The 16,035-nt window shown below is 40.3% G+C and overlaps 1 non-coding gene across 1 annotated transcript; it reads left to right on the top strand.

Annotated features, from left to right (window-relative positions):
* Positions 1-13,081: 13,081 nt before the first annotated feature.
* LOC137720267 (small nucleolar RNA R71) lies at positions 13,082-13,192 on the top strand. Its single transcript, XR_011066483.1, has one exon. It is a non-coding gene; the product is annotated as a small nucleolar RNA R71 (small nucleolar RNA).
* The last annotated feature ends 2,843 nt before the right edge of the window (positions 13,193-16,035 follow it).

Below are 16,035 nucleotides of genomic sequence, written 5' to 3'. Positions count from 1 at the left end.
ATGAAAATTGATGAATCTTGAATTTAGGCTACAATATATGAGATAAAGGCATAAAAACTGAAGACAAAAAAACATCTAGGGCTTGAATTGGACCGAAAATTTTTAGATTTCGGCCCAAAAAGTGGTTCAAAGTAAATTAGCAATTACCATTATCATATCATGTCAACTAAACTATTTAGCATACTGAAATTCGGTATACCGAAAATTTGACACAATAATGATAATAGATTTTGTATACCAAAAGTTTGGTTTGGTAATTTGTATGGAGTTTTTGATATAGTAGATGTATCAAACTCACCCCTAATTTAGAGAGCTCTGGCTTTGATTTTTATTTTTGGTAAAAACACCTTGACAGAACATGGTGAAACTTCTATTACTAATAGAACAAATTTACAACAAAGGCCCAAAACATGTACACAAAGAAAAATGGGACCTTCCAAACAAAACAACAAATGCTGGACCAAGTGATTAGACCTAAAAACACACAAACCAAAAGAAACCCTAGTTCTTCTGCTACTAAAGCCGCCGCAGCTTCTCTTGATCAACTTGACCAATATACCCCGACGAAAGCCAGAATTTGAACCTAACAACGCCTCAAAGAAGGTAGGAAAAAGACTCCATCATCCAGCAACCAATCCCTTTTCAATTACAGCCACCAAGTAGAAGAAATCAAAGAAGCTGGTGGGATTCTGTTAGGACCTTAGAATTATTAGACAGTTGTCAAGTCTAACCTTTATAGTATTTTGTCTTGTTCTGGTAGACTTGGTTTCATCCGACGGTAATGAGGGTAGAGTTATGTCTCAATCTGAGCTCTTCCTCTCTAGGGTTGTATATAAGGAAAACTAATGAAAAGGGCTTGAAAACATTGAGTTTTAATGATAAGGACAAAATAAAGGGTAAAGAAAATAGTACCAGGATTGACTTTTTAGTGTAAAAATGTGGTTTTTCGTTAAAGTGAACAGTACTATGGGCTTTTCGTTAAAACTCCCTGGTATATATGCCCCATTTCCTTTTCTCTGTTCTTTCTGCACTGTTCTATTACTTGGATCCTATCATCTGGTATCAGCGACAGGTTGATGCCATCCATAGGTAAGAGCAAGGCCTCTACGGTGGTGGTCAACACCACGAAGGCCGACCTTGAACTCGAATACCAACAACACCAAATCCTGGAGCATTTAATGGTTTCCATGATTTGGTGTCCTTGCTCGCCAGTCGCCAGGAATCGTTCCAATCGAATCTGATGGACATTCAGGCTTCTCTGGTTAATATTAGCCTTGTCCAGAACCACCTCATAGAGGAGATTCATGCCTCCAAGAACCACCCACCCCCGTCCACTACCCCTTCCCAAATCTCAATCGGTTCCCTTCACATTCCCCTTGGTTCCTCTTCCACCCCGCTACCCCCACCTTCCCAACCCCTTCCCTCTGCCTCTTCTCCAATCTGAGGACCCCTTACTTCCGTTCCCCCTCTCTCCTTTACACTCTAATCCCTGGTTACCCACAACCCTTTCATATCCACTTCACCTCTACCACCACCTTCCGCCCCCACCTCCCACCTTCCTCCTTCCATCTTCCCCACCAGCCCCCCTTCCCTCATACACCACCATTCCCCTTCCACGAACCAACACACATGAAGATAGAGCTCTCCCACTTCTCTGGCGATGACCCATATAGTTAGCTTGCCTTAGCCGATGAGTATATGGATTACCACGCCGTCGATGCCACCAACCGGGTCATTGTTGCGGGTCTCCACTTCTCTGGGGATGTTACCTTATGGTTCAAATGGTACAAATTGCATATTGGTTCTGGGCTTTGGGCCATTTTTACAGACTCCCTTCTCCAACGGTTTGGGCCGAGCGAGCAATTGAACTTCCACATGTTTTTTTTCCCATGTCACTCAGAAAGGCCCACTAGAGGCCTACATTAATGACTTCATTCGGTTGTCTTGCTGAGCTCAGAGATGGTCTGACTCCCAACTCCTTGGGGTTTTTCTGGGTGGGCTCAAATTTGAACTTCAAGATCACGTTTTGGCCCAAGAACCTCTTTCGTTAACTTGCACCATTGAGTTAGCCCAAATTTATGACAACAAGCATCAACATCGTAAAGGTCCATTTCGCCCCTTCCCTACCCGTTCCCCCATCACAGCCTCTGCATCATCGTCATCTCCTCCATCCATATATCCCAATCCTGCTCCACCCCCTTCAACTAGACCACCCCTACGTTTCTCCTCCGTGGAAGTCCGTGAACGTGATTGAGGTTTTCCTTCTTCGTGCTAGAATATGTTTAGTATAATGGCACAAGTAAGGGTGTCGAATCCACAGGGACTAATTGGACCTATACAACTACTTGTTTTGCAAGAACTCTATAAGAGAAATAAAACTAATCAACTTAGGCAGATTTGTTGTTGTAACTTTAAAGCACAAGAAAATGAAGTAGACACAAATAAATGAATCAACAATTAATAAAATGAGATAGCACAAATGGAGATGAAGCTAGGGATTCGGTTTCACCATTGCTAAGCCAAGTCCATGCTTGTTAAGTCAGATTATACTCATCCATCTACCTATTTCTTGGGTTTGTTTCACTTAGATATGATCAACCATATGATGTGTGGATTTGATCAAATGTTCCTAATCATGAACCTAAGTGTGATGTGCAACTTTGGTCCCTAATCAAGAACATGATACGCACAAGAAACTTTCATAAAACCAAAGGAAACACTCGGCAGGTTGTTTGCAAAGCATTCCCTTCATTCATTCACATATCCACCAAGATTATGCATGATGTGTGCTTTAATCTTGGCTAAACAACCTGTGGTTAATTCAAATGATGATCAAGCATTAAAATCAACACACTAAGTCACAATTAAATCGGAGAATGAAACAAGAAATAGATAGATTAAATGAGAATTCTGAATTAACTACATGACAATCTTGCAAGGCTACATCGAATCCCTAGAGAGAGATTAGTTACACTTCATGTTTACAAAAGGTTTGACATAAAAATATATAACATGAGTGAACATAGGATTAAGAAGAAAGAACCCTTGAAGCAAAACTGATGTCGAAATCCCTTAAGAGTTGCCTTCGGTGTGGTGCTCCAAGTGTGTTGTAACTGAAGGTGGAGCGGCTAAGGTTGAATGGTTTCTGCGAATGGGAGAGTGTATGGAATAGAATGAAACCAAGAAGAGATTGTGTAGAAATGGAAGGGGATTTGCGGCAAAGGGGAAGTGTTTATGTTATCTTGTGTATGAAAATGAGATGTGATTTTTGTGTATGAATGCATGGGTTTTTATAGGGGGAATGGGAGAATATGTGGGTGATTGTTTAAGAGTGAATGTGGTTGTTATGATTGAGAGTGCATGTGGATGAAATAATGATGGAAAAAGAGCTAGGTTGTTGGTGTGTGAATGCATGTGTTGAATTGGTGGTGCAATGATGAAAGAGTAAGTGCATGTGTGTGTGAATGGTGGTGCAATGATGAAAGAGTAAGTGCATGTGTGTGTGAATGGTGGTAGCTAGGGTGAATTATGATGAATGCATGTGGAATAAAGATGGAGAAGGTGGTGTAATGATGAAGGAGTAAGTGCATGTGTGTGTGAATGGTGGTGCAATGATGAAAGGGTAAGTGCATGTGTGTGTGAATGGTGTTTCTTGATGGTTTTGGGGTTGTGATGCATGTGAATGCATGTGGCTAAGGGTTGTTGATTGGGCTAGAGGTTTTGCATGGCTCAAAGGATTGTTTGATTGGGCTAGGCCCTTTGTTTTATGTCCAAAGTGCATACAAGGCTTTCAAATTCGTCCAACACTTTGGCTCCAAACATATGCTATCCATTCCAAGCCCAATTTTGCTCCAAAATGCTCCAAAATGCATCTTTTTGCTTCCTTAGCCATATGAACCTAAAAACACACGAAAATGGCTTAAACTACTAAAACAATTATGAATTAACAACATAGATGCACGAAAACAAGCTAAGTAAGTCGCCTAAATATGCTCCTATCAAATTCCCCCACACTTAGCTTTTGCTAGTGCTCGAGCAAAACAAAATAATAACAAATAAACAAAACGACACTAAACAAGTAAAACACAACCTAAACCTTCCAACAACCGTCTTAGGGATTTCCAATGCACATGACAAGTTAAAAATCATTATTCTCACAGATTTTAGCCATCTTTACACTTAAGTACATTCTTAATCATAGTCACCACATACTAGTTCACAATTAAGCAATTAAAACACATTTCAAATGTAGTAACATGCTTTAGAGAATTTACTCAATTCCTTACTAGAATGCACTCTATTTTCACACAGATTTTCTGACTACACACCCTACACTAGTTATATGTGAGAGATTGATGTAAACATGAAAGACTAGTATCTCACATATGTTATAACAAAGAAAGCATTTTCTGGATTTACGATAATGACATGAATATGATCTCATGAATGGAATGCTACTACTTAGAATGAGAACCAGTGATTCCATAAGCTCATATCAAATCCAAACTCCACATTATTGAACACATAACGATCAAGATAGAAGTCAAAGGGGTGTAACGGGGCTAGGGTACTGGTTAACAATGAAAGGTGAAGGATAAACAAACATTCTTAAAGCAATAGTGAGCAAAGTATTGAATTAGGCACTTGGAATTCCCTTTAGAGCGCGGAAAACAACTTTTAGACTAATAGGGGAAATTCAAACAACTCTTATTTTTCTTTTCTTTTTCTTTTTTTTTTTTCAATTTTTTTTTTCTTCTTCTTTTTTTTTTTTTTTTTTTTTTTTTTTTTTTTTTAGCCGTGCCTATGGCACAACTCTCATCAATAATCCTTCCCCCACACTTATTTTCTGCAACATATTAATCAAAAAGGAATTCATTTTCCGTCATGCTTACTATGCTTTAAGAACAAAGGCATGGATGGTCCTATTCTAGGCTAGGTAAGGATAACATGGGTTAACAAAGAACATAGGTTAAACAAGGCTCAAAAGGGTTAAAACTTACAACAAATACGAAATATGGGAAGTAAGGCTATTTGGCTATGGTGGCAACTACACAACTTTATCTTGATATATGTTATGCAATTCAATGTCATGCTTTGAATGAAATGGATATAAGTTCTAGCATTTAGTTCTATCATGATACAATTGCATTCTAAGTAGCAACCAAGCAAGGAATAATGAGATCATGCAACAACTTTAGAAAACAAAGAATCACAGAAAATAACTCTCCAAAGAAGGTAATGGCTCGAGTCTCACAGGGTTGTAGCGTTTGTTTGAGTTCCTTCCTTCAAGCATGTCACCAAATTTTTATTTTTTATTTTTTATGATTGCATGTGAAGTCATACATTATAACCATAACCAAGCATATACCAAGAGTAAATCAAACTTTCATCCATGTTTATAACTCTCTTTAACAGTCATGCAATTACAAACCAAATCCTTATCATTGTGTTGGAAGGTACCCTAAGACACAAACACACAAAAACGACTCAAAACACTCTTTTTAGGCTTTTCAAAACATGTTTTTTTTTTTTTTTTTTTTAATTTTTATGTGATTTTCGGAGTTATAAAAACAAAACATTCTAAAACACAACTTAAAAACATTTAAAACAGCAAGGAACAACACTTGAAGTTATGGGTGATAAAATTCAACGAATTTGCATCAACAAACTTAGTTACCCCCCCCACACTTAAATCAAACATTGTCCTCAATGTTTTAAGCATAGATTCACACAAAACATAAGTAAACACACAAACAGCACTAAACATACTAAACATGGCAGAATGTAACTAACAAAGAGAAGAGTTTAGGGACGCAAATCTGATTATAGAGTGTAAATTCCATCTTCTCCTTGGTAATTGCATTGAGGCATTGATCTTTGTGATTCCACAGGCTTACTCTTGAACTGGGCTGGAGGATTCTTTTGGTCTCCTCCAACTCGTTGATTTTCCTTTGTGCTACTCTTGAACTGGGCAGCAGGAATCTTTTGGTCTCCCCCGAAGGTCTGAGCTTCCTCCTTTTATCTGTTTCTTTGTTCAATCTCTCCAATTCGTATTGAAGAGGGTTAGAGGATAGCTCAGCATTGCTTGTCTCTACATGCTTCAATGCCCTACTTTCACTTGCCTTACTTACTCCCCTTTGCAGAAGTGGTCCCTTCTCTGGAAGTGTATCAACCGTTGAAGATGACTACTCGAGAACAACGCTAGGTAAGCAATCAGGAATAGATTCCAGGCAGTTGGCCCCAGAACAGAAGACTGACTCCAAGTGCCGGCTGATTGCTTCTTTTACTTTGCCATGCGAGTAAGAACAAGGACAAAGAAACAGACAGGGAAAAAGCATGATATGATATACCTTTGCTTTTGACCTTGATGATATGAGATACCTTTGCTTTTGACGAAGCGGTGAATGACTCAGCACACTTCAATCCGCCGTTTCCTCCTGGGTCATCTGTACTCCAGGCATCTGGTATCATCTTTGGGGAAGAAGAAAGAATTGAGTATTTCGAAAGGCTTTGCTGGGAGTGCGCCCTCAGAGGCGAGGGAGAGTTGGGCATTTTCTTCAGGTTTTCCTTGCCATAAAAGACGAAGGTCGACATATATAGAGATAATATCAAGTGGTGGTACTGTTCTTTTACCATTGTCGACAAACGTTTTGATCCCGCAAATTCGGCTTTTTGAAATAGCAGGCGCCTCTTCGATTTCTGAACGACGCCCCTTCGATTTCTGAGCAAACGCCCCTTTGCTTTCTGAACGACACGTAGTAGTGCGGATGCGGCTCCTTTTGACAAAGCTGCACGCATCTTCTGAAAAGCAGAGAAAGCGTCGCCGAACTTTGCGCTTGTCGGCTAAAGATGTGTAGTTGCGATGATGGCCTCCACGTGTTTTCAGCTTTGTCAGAAATCTTTTGACAAAGTTGAACGCGTTTTCTGAAAAGCCGAGGGAGCGTCGCCTAACTTACGCCGGAAAATCCGGCTCTTTGAATCGGTGGACGCGTCGCCTTGGCTTTTATAGAGCTATCGATCACCGCCAACATACACACTCTGAAGATCTCCCATTCTTTGAAAATAGTCTCCGGCCCTTTGAAAATTTACTCCCTCCACCCCTTCTCTTTGAACACTTTTTGAAAAAAATGGCAAACTCATCGAACCTTAGCTTAGATTTGAGTCTCAGCAGCGATCCGGTTGCGCCCCGTCAAGGTAATGTATGGAGCCCTTCTTTTTTATCTTCTAACGGTCTTCTTACAGGTGAAGACTCCGTGATGCAGGACGCCACAACAGCTACAATAGTAGCTAGGAACCTCCTTACTCCAAAAGATAGTAGGCTGCTGTCAGGACGGTCCGATGAGTTGGCCGTTCAAGAGTCCCTCGCACTTAGTGTTCAGTGTGCGAGCTCTGTGTCCAACATGGGCCAACGCCTGCTTGCCCGCTCCCGTCAGGTGGAATCATTGATGACAGAGGTGGAAAGTCTTAAGCAAGAGATACAGCAGCTTAAGTACGAGAATAGAAGTTTGCATGTGCTTGCAAATAACTATTCGTCGGGCATGAAGAGGAAGCTTGATGAGCTGCAAGAATCTGAGGGTCGAATTCACAGTGACCGTCAAAGGCTTGCAACTTATCTCCAGAGGCACCTTTTTCCTGGGTCATCCAGCGTTTGGCCAAGTATTGAGGCCTGGAATGCTCCCGCTCCGATGCCTCCCGCTTCGATGCCTTCCGCTCCGACGCCTTCCGCTCCGACGCCTTCTGCTCCGACGCCTTCTGCTCCGACGCCTCGTAGTGGGGCTTCATGTAAACATCCTTTGTGAAGGCTCCATCTTTCTGCCATGTTTTTTTTTTTTTTTTTTTTTTTTTTTAATCAAATCAAATGGCATGGAATTGATCTTTGAATGGAGGGTGATACTTGAAATGATCCGGTAATGGTTTAAATTCTAGAGTGGATGCCTGAATCATTAACAACATATTAGTATAAAAGAAAATTGAAATTCGGGGAGGCGGCTTACCTTTGTGCTCCGACATGAACTTAAAAACACCCCTTCGAAAGTTATGACATGTCCCGTGTCATAAAACCCTTTTTCATAGCAACCCAATAGTTTGTCTACAAACATAGCCCTCATATACATTCGTATTAGTAAGCAAAAACACACTTAACCAAAACTAACACAACTAACACAAAAAACACAAACCTTCCATCCCACACCCAAACTTAACCAAAGCATTGTCCTCGATGCTTAAAATTGTATGTAATGCAAGTAGGCAAAGAATATGGAATGGTGACAACATAAATACAAAATGAGGAAAGAACACAAACCACACTAGGTTGCCTCCTAGTAAGCGCTTTATTTAATGTCTAGGCAAGACATGGTAGCTTGTTCACGGTGTTGTAAACTCAAGAAAATCTACAACTTGATAAACTTGCTCTTCCTCCACTTTCTCCAAATATGGTTTCAATCGCTGCCCATTGACTTTAAAAGAGGTGCCATTCTTCATGTTCTCTATCTCCACAGCTCCGTGGGGAAATGTTTGCAGCACCTTAAATGGTCCCACCCACCTAGACTTCAATTTACCTGGAAAAAGTCTCAAACGTGAGTCATACAACAGTACTTTCATACCTTGGTGAAACTCCTTCCATAGGATGGCCTTGTCATGATAGAGCTTAGTCCGTTCCTTGTAGATTTTGGCATTCTCATATGCTTCATTTCTGAGTTCTTCCAACTCATTAAGTTGGAGCTTCCTTGCTATTCCAGCATCCTTATAATCAAAGTTGAACTTCTTGATGGCCCAATATGCACGGTGTTCAAGCTCCATTGGCAAATGACAAGCTTTCCCAAACACAAGGCGATAAGGACTCATGCCAATGGGGGTCTTGTATGCTGTTCTATATGCCCATAGTGCATCATTCAACCTCAATGACCAATCCTTCCTTGTAGGGCTCACAGTCTTCATCAAAATGTTCTTGATCTCCCTATTGCTAATCTCCACTTGTCCTGAGGTTTGAGGATGGTACGGGGTTGCCACTTTGTGGTTGATGTTGTACTTCTTCATCAAGGATTCAAAGGGTTTGTTGCAGAAATGGCTGCCACCATCACTAATAATAGCTCTTGGGGTTCCAAACCTACAAAAAATCACATCTTTAAGAAAATTCAAAACAACCTTATGATCATTAGTTATTGTAGCAATGGCTTCAACCCATTTGGATACATAATCTACTGCCACTAATATGTATAAGTAACCAAAAGAGGATGGAAATGGTCCCATGAAATCGATTCCCCAAACATCAAAGAGCTCCACCACCAAAATGTTGTTCAATGGCATCTCATTTCTTCGGCTAATGTTCCCCATTTTCTGGCACCTATCACACTTAGAACAAAAATCAAAAGCATCTTTGAATAAAGTAGGCCAAAAGAAACCAGATTGTAAAACCTTTAGAGATGTCTTTTTGGCACCAAAATGTCCTCCACATGCCAATGTATGGCTGAACGTTAGAATGCTTTGTTGCTCACTCTCTGGGACACACCTCCTAATGATTTGGTCAGGGCAATATTTAAACAAATATGGTTCGTCCCAAACGTAGTGTTTTACCATGGCAAGGAACTTCTTTCTTTCCTGAAAAGAAAGGTCATTTCTAATTATACCACAAACAAGATAATTAACAAAATCAGCATACCATGGTTCTTTTTCTTGAATAACAAGGAGTTGTTCATCTGGAAATGATTCATTTAGAGGCAAAGGTTGTCCAACTCCATGGTTTTCATTGAGCCGTGACAAATGGTTAGCCACAACATTATCACTTCCCTTCTTATCTCGAATTTCCAAGTCAAACTCTTGTAGTAAGAGTATCCATCTAATTAAGCGTGGCTTAGCATCCTTTTTTGTCATCAAGTACCTAAGGGCTGCATGATCAGAAAACACAATAACTTTAGATCCAACAAGATATGACTGAAACTTCTCTAAGGCAAAAACAATAGCAAGCAACTCCTTTTCAGTTGTGGAATAGTTAAGTTGAGCATCATTTAGAGTCCGGCTTGCATAGTAGATCACGTGTGGGAGCTTGTTCACCCTTTGCCCTAAAACTGCACCAATAGCATAGTCAGAGGCATCACACATTAATTCAAAAGGTAAAGACCAATCTGGTGCCATAATAATAGGGGCCGAGGTTAATTCATGTTTCAACGTATTGAATGCATCCATACAAGCTTTATCAAAATGAAATACAACATCTTTAGCTAACAGATTGCATAATGGACGAGTGATCATTGAAAAGTTCTTAATGAAACGAGGATAAAAACCCGCATGTCCCAAAAAATTTCTTACTCCCTTCACGGTTGTGGGAGCTGCCATATTGGTGATGATGTCAATTTTGGCTTTGTCCACCTCCATTCCTTGGCTAGAGATTACATGCCCCAACACAATTCCTTGTTTCACCATAAATTGGCACTTTTCCCAATTGAGAACCAAATTTGTTTCCTGACATCTTTGAAGTACTAAAGAGAGATGGTTAAGACATTCATCAAAAGAGGAACCAAACACTGAAAAGTCATCCATAAATACCTCAATGAATCTTTCTACCATGTCAGAAAAGATTGCCAACATGCATCTTTGGAATGTTGCTGGAGCATTGCAAAGTCCAAAAGGCATTCTTCTATATGCAAATGTGCCAAACGGGCAAGTAAAGGTAGTTTTCTCTTGATCCTCTGGAGCAATTGCAATTTGATTGTAACCTGAGTAACCATCAAGAAAATAATAGTGTGAGTAACCTGCCAATCTCTCAAGCATTTGATCTATGAAAGGCATAGGAAAGTAATCTTTTCTAGTGCTAGAATTCAACTTCCTGTAATCGGTGCAAACACGCCAACTAGCCGTGGGCTTTGTGGGCACAAGCTTTTTGTTTTCATTCTTCATCACCGTGATTCCCACCTTCTTAGGTACCACCTGAATAGCACTCACCCATTTGCTATCAGAAATGGGATATATGATCCCCACATCTAACAACTTCAACACTTCATTCCTCACAACTTCCTTCATGTGTGCATTGAGCCTCCTTTGTGGTTCACGGGTTGACTTTGCTCCTTCTTCCAAAAGAATCCTATGCATGCACATGGTAGGGCTTATTCCCTTGATATCTGCAATAGACCAACCAATAACTGATTTGAACTCTTTTAACACCCTAATTAGTTTATCTTCTTCATTTGGGGTGAGGTCAGAAGTTATGATAACTGGAAGAGTTTCAAATTCAGCTAGATATGCATACTTTAGATGTGGTGGAAGTGGTTTAAGTTCAAGTTTTGGTGCCTTAACAGTGGAAGGGGTTAAATGTGACCTCGATGGTTCTAAAGGCTCTAAAAGAGGTAAAATATTCAAAGGATACGGTGCCAATGCTTCCAAGGCAGCTACCTCTTCCATAAGTGCATCTTCTTCATCAAACTCATCTTGAGATTGACTCAAAACAGTTTGTAATGGTTCATTAGATTGTGCCTGCAAGAACTTAGAGAAAACAAGCGAATCAAGCACATCAATGGCATAACAATCAAGAGATGAAGAAGGATGTGAAAGAGACTCAAACACTTTGAATTGAACGGTCTCTCCTAGCACTGTTATAGTGAGGAGTCCATTTTGCACATCAATAATGGTCTTGGCCGTGGCCATAAACGGTCTCCCAAGCAAAATAGGCAACTCTCGGTCATGTATAGGAGCTTCTTCCATGTCCAACACTACAAAATCCGCAGGCAAGATTAGTTTATCCATTTGAACTAGAATGTCCTCTACTATACCTCTTGGATATTTCACGGATCTGTCCGCAAGTTGTAATGAGATGACGGTAGCTTTCAATTCCCCCAAACCTAGTTGAAGGTACACGGAATAAGGCATTAAGTTGATGCTAGCACCTAAGTCAAGCATCGCCTTCTCTACCTTCTTGTCCCCTATGGTGATGTTGATAGAAAAACTTCCTGGATCCTTGAGCTTTGGTGGAAGTTTTCTTTGCAACACGGCACTTACATTCTCGGACACCACTACCTTCTCATGTGGTCCATACTTCCTTTTGTAGTTGTTTAACTCTTTGAAGAACTTCCCATAAGCTGGCATGTTCCTAATGACATCAAGCAAAGGTAAGTTAACATTTACCTTACTTAGAATATCAAAAATCTCTTTAAATGACTTATCCTGCTTGCTCTTGGCAAGTCTTCCAGGGAATGGTATTGGTGGAGTGTAAGGTTTCTCGGCCTTGTGAAGATTTGGTGCTTCAAACGAGAGAGTAGCATGGCTTGGTTCCTCATTTGGTTTCTCATTTTCTCCTTGAGTAACCCCTGCATTCACATGATCAGATTCATTAGTAACTTCATTGCCAACTCTATTATTGATAACCTTACCACTTTTAAGTGTAGTGATTGCTTTGGCTTGCTCTTGGTTCCTTTGGAGTATCACAGGTTGGCTTGGAAACTTTCCAACCTCTCTTTGGCTCAAGGCATCTGCAATCTGCCCCAATTGTGTCTCCATTTTGGTTAGAGCGGCCGAATGTTGTTGGGGAGTGCTATTGGTGGTTTGTTGGAATTGCAAGGTATTTTGGGCTAACAATTTAACCGTATCCTCAAGAGTAGGTTTTGGTTGGAAGTTTTGGAATTGATTGTTGTTCTTCCACGAAAGATTGGGATGATCTCTCCAACTTGGGTTATATGTATTGGAATACACATCATTCCTTGGCCTTTGATTATAAGAATTCATGAGGTTCACTTGCTCTTGGACATACTCGGGGTAAGCCTCCCTAGATGGACATTGATGAGTAAGGTGGCTTGGTATGTTGCAAATGGCACACACTTCACTTGCTTTTGGCACCATGTTGAGCACAGATTCAAGCTTCTTTTCTAGGTTAGCTACCTGTAAAGAAAGATCATGATTAGAGCTTGTTTCATATACTCCAACTCTCTTACCCCTTACATCTTTGTGTTGAGCATTAGATCCCAACATCTCATAAATGTTATATGACTCTTGAGCATTCTTTTTCTTCAAAGCTCCACCTGCTGCATTATCAACAGTTGATTGACATGTTTGGATTAGTCCATCATAGAAAATTTGCATTTGTAAGTGAAGAGGTAACCCATGGTGTGGACATTGCAACAAAAGGCCTTTAAAGCGCTCCCAACACTCATTGAAAGGTTCTCCATCATCTTGTTTGAAGTTGAAGATTTGTCCCCTTAATGTGGCTGTCTTTTGAGTGGAAAAGAACTTTTCCAAAAACTTCTTAGCCACGGCATCCCATGTGGTGAGTGAACCAGGTACTAGAGTCATCAACCAACCCTTGGCCCTATCTTTCAAGGTGTAAGGGAACACTCTCATCCTCAGATTTGCTTCACTTACTCCCTGTAAAGGTAAACCACTCACAACATTGTAAAATTCTTTAATATGAGCTAAAAGATCTTCATTAGGTAAGCCATAAAAAGAAGGAAACATATGGAAATGTGAAGATTTAAGATCATAGTTTCTAGCTTCTGTGGGCAGCAAGATGCATGAAGGTGAATTTGGTATGATTGGTTGAGCAAAATCCTCCAAAGCTCGAAGATCATCTTGGTTGCCCGCCATCTCTTCTTCTCTTTCCCAATTAAAGTGCTCAGATCCTTCACTTGTTGGACTAGACGATTTCCCTTCCTCTTCTTCACGGACAATGGAGGAACTTGTTGGCACAAAGCTTTCCAAAGTGTTGCCCTTTAACCGTTCAATTCTTTGGCCTAATTCAGCAAGTCTATTTGACATATACTACCTGAAACAAGATAAAACAAGTTTGAATAAAAATCAGAAATCTACTTAAAATGAAAAGAACAAGGTTTAATATCAAAACAAGCAATTATAAGGGACTGAAATCAGTCCCCGGCAACGGCGCCATTTTGGTTGAGGTTTTCCTTCTTCGTGCTAGAATATGTTTAGTATAATGGCACAAGTAAGGGTGTCGAATCCACAGGGACTAATTGGACCTATACAACTACTTGTTTTGCAAGAACTCTATAAGAGAAATAAAACTAATCAACTTAGGCAGATTTGTTGTTGTAACTTGAAAGCACAAGAAAATGAAGTAGACACAAATAAATGAATCAACAATTAATAAAATGAGATAGCACAAATGGAAATGAAGCTAGGGATTCGGTTTCACCATTGCTAAGCCAAGTCCATGCTTGTTAAGTCAGATTATACTCATCCATCTACCTATTTCTTGGGTTTGTTTCACTTAGATATGATCAACCATATGATGTGTGGATTTGATCAAATGTTCCTAATCATGAACCTAAGTGTGATGTGCAACTTTGGTCCCTAATCAAGAACATGATACGCACAAGAAACTTTCATAAAACCAAAGGAAACACTCGGCAGGTTGTTTGCAAAGCATTCCCTTCATTCATTCACATATCCACCAAGATTATGCATGATGTGTGCTTTAATCTTGGCTAAACAACCTGTGGTTAATTCAAATGATGATCAAGCATTAAAATCAACACACTAAGTCACAATTAAATCGGAGAATGAAACAAGAAATAGATAGATTAAATGAGAATTCTGAATTAACTACATGGCAATCTTGCAAGGCTACATCGAATCCCTAGAGAGAGATTAGTTACACTTCATGTTTACAAAAGGTTTGACATAAAAATATATAACATGAGTGAACATAGGATTAAGAAGAAAGAACCCTTGAAGCAAAACTGATGTCGAAATCCCTTAAGAGTTGCCTTCGGTGTGGTGCTCCAAGTGTGTTGTAACTGAAGGTGGAGCGGCTAAGGTTGAATGGTTTCTGCGAATGGGAGAGTGTATGGAATAGAATGAAACCGAGAAGAGATTGTGTAGAAATGGAAGGGGATTTGCGGCAAAGGGGAAGTGTTTGTGTTATCTTGTGTATGAAAATGAGATGTGATTTTTGTGTATGAATGCATGGGTTTTTATAGGGGGAATGGGAGAATATGTGGGTGATTGTTTAAGAGTGAATGTGGTTGTTATGATTGAGAGTGCATGTGGATGAAATAATGATGGAAAAAGAGCTAGGTTGTTGGTGTGTGAATGCATGTGTTGAATTGGTGGTGCAATGATGAAAGAGTAAGTGCATGTGTGTGTGAATGGTGGTGCAATGATGAAAGAGTAAGTGCATGTGTGTGTGAATGGTGGTAGCTAGGGTGAATTATGATGAATGCATGTGGAATAAAGATGGAGAAGGTGGTGTAATGATGAAGGAGTAAGTGCATGTGTGTGTGAATGGTGGTGCAATGATGAAAGGGTAAGTGCATGTGTGTGTGAATGGTGTTTCTTGATGGTTTTGGGGTTGTGATGCATGTGAATGCATGTGGCTAAGGGTTGTTGATTGGGCTAGAGGTTTTGCATGGCTCAAAGGATTGTTTGATTGGGCTAGGCCCTTTGTTTTATGTCCAAAGTGCATACAAGGCTTTCAAATTCGTCCAACACTTTGGCTCCAAGCATATGTTATCCATTCCAAGCCCAATTTTGCTCCAAAATGCTCCAAAATGCATCTTTTTGCTTCCTTAGCCATATGAACCTAAAAACACACGAAAATGGCTTAAACTACTAAAACAATTATGAATTAACAACATAGATGCACGAAAACAAGCTAAGTAAGTCGCCTAAATATGCTCCTATCAGAACGCTGTGCCTGCGGCCAATGCTTGTATTGCCCAGATAAATACTACCTAGGACATACATGTGCCACCCCGCACCTGCTGCTTTTGGATGCCGCATCTATCTCCGAGGTCACCATTGAAACACCCATGAACGAACCACTACCAGCACTCGAAGATGTTTCGTCGGAGGACCCTATCACTCTCCATGCCCTGTCTTCTCCCAAATGCACTCGTGGATATGTTATGCACCTGGTTGGTCACATTGGGTATCTGCCTATTGGGGTTTTCGTCAACTCAGGGGCTGACCTTAACTTTCTCAACCCTTTCGTCGCTACACAACTTGGCCTCCACATCGACCATTCTATTACTGAGCCTGTAACGATTGCTAACCGTTTATGTTACACCCAAGGGCTTGCTTTAGATGTCCAGATCC

The sequence above is a fragment of the Pyrus communis genome, chromosome 1 (genome assembly GCF_963583255.1).
Source record: "Pyrus communis chromosome 1, drPyrComm1.1, whole genome shotgun sequence".
Taxonomy (NCBI): domain Eukaryota; kingdom Viridiplantae; phylum Streptophyta; class Magnoliopsida; order Rosales; family Rosaceae; genus Pyrus; species Pyrus communis.
Note: the sequence above shows the minus strand (reverse complement) of the source record. Positions and strands in the feature narration are given on the sequence as shown.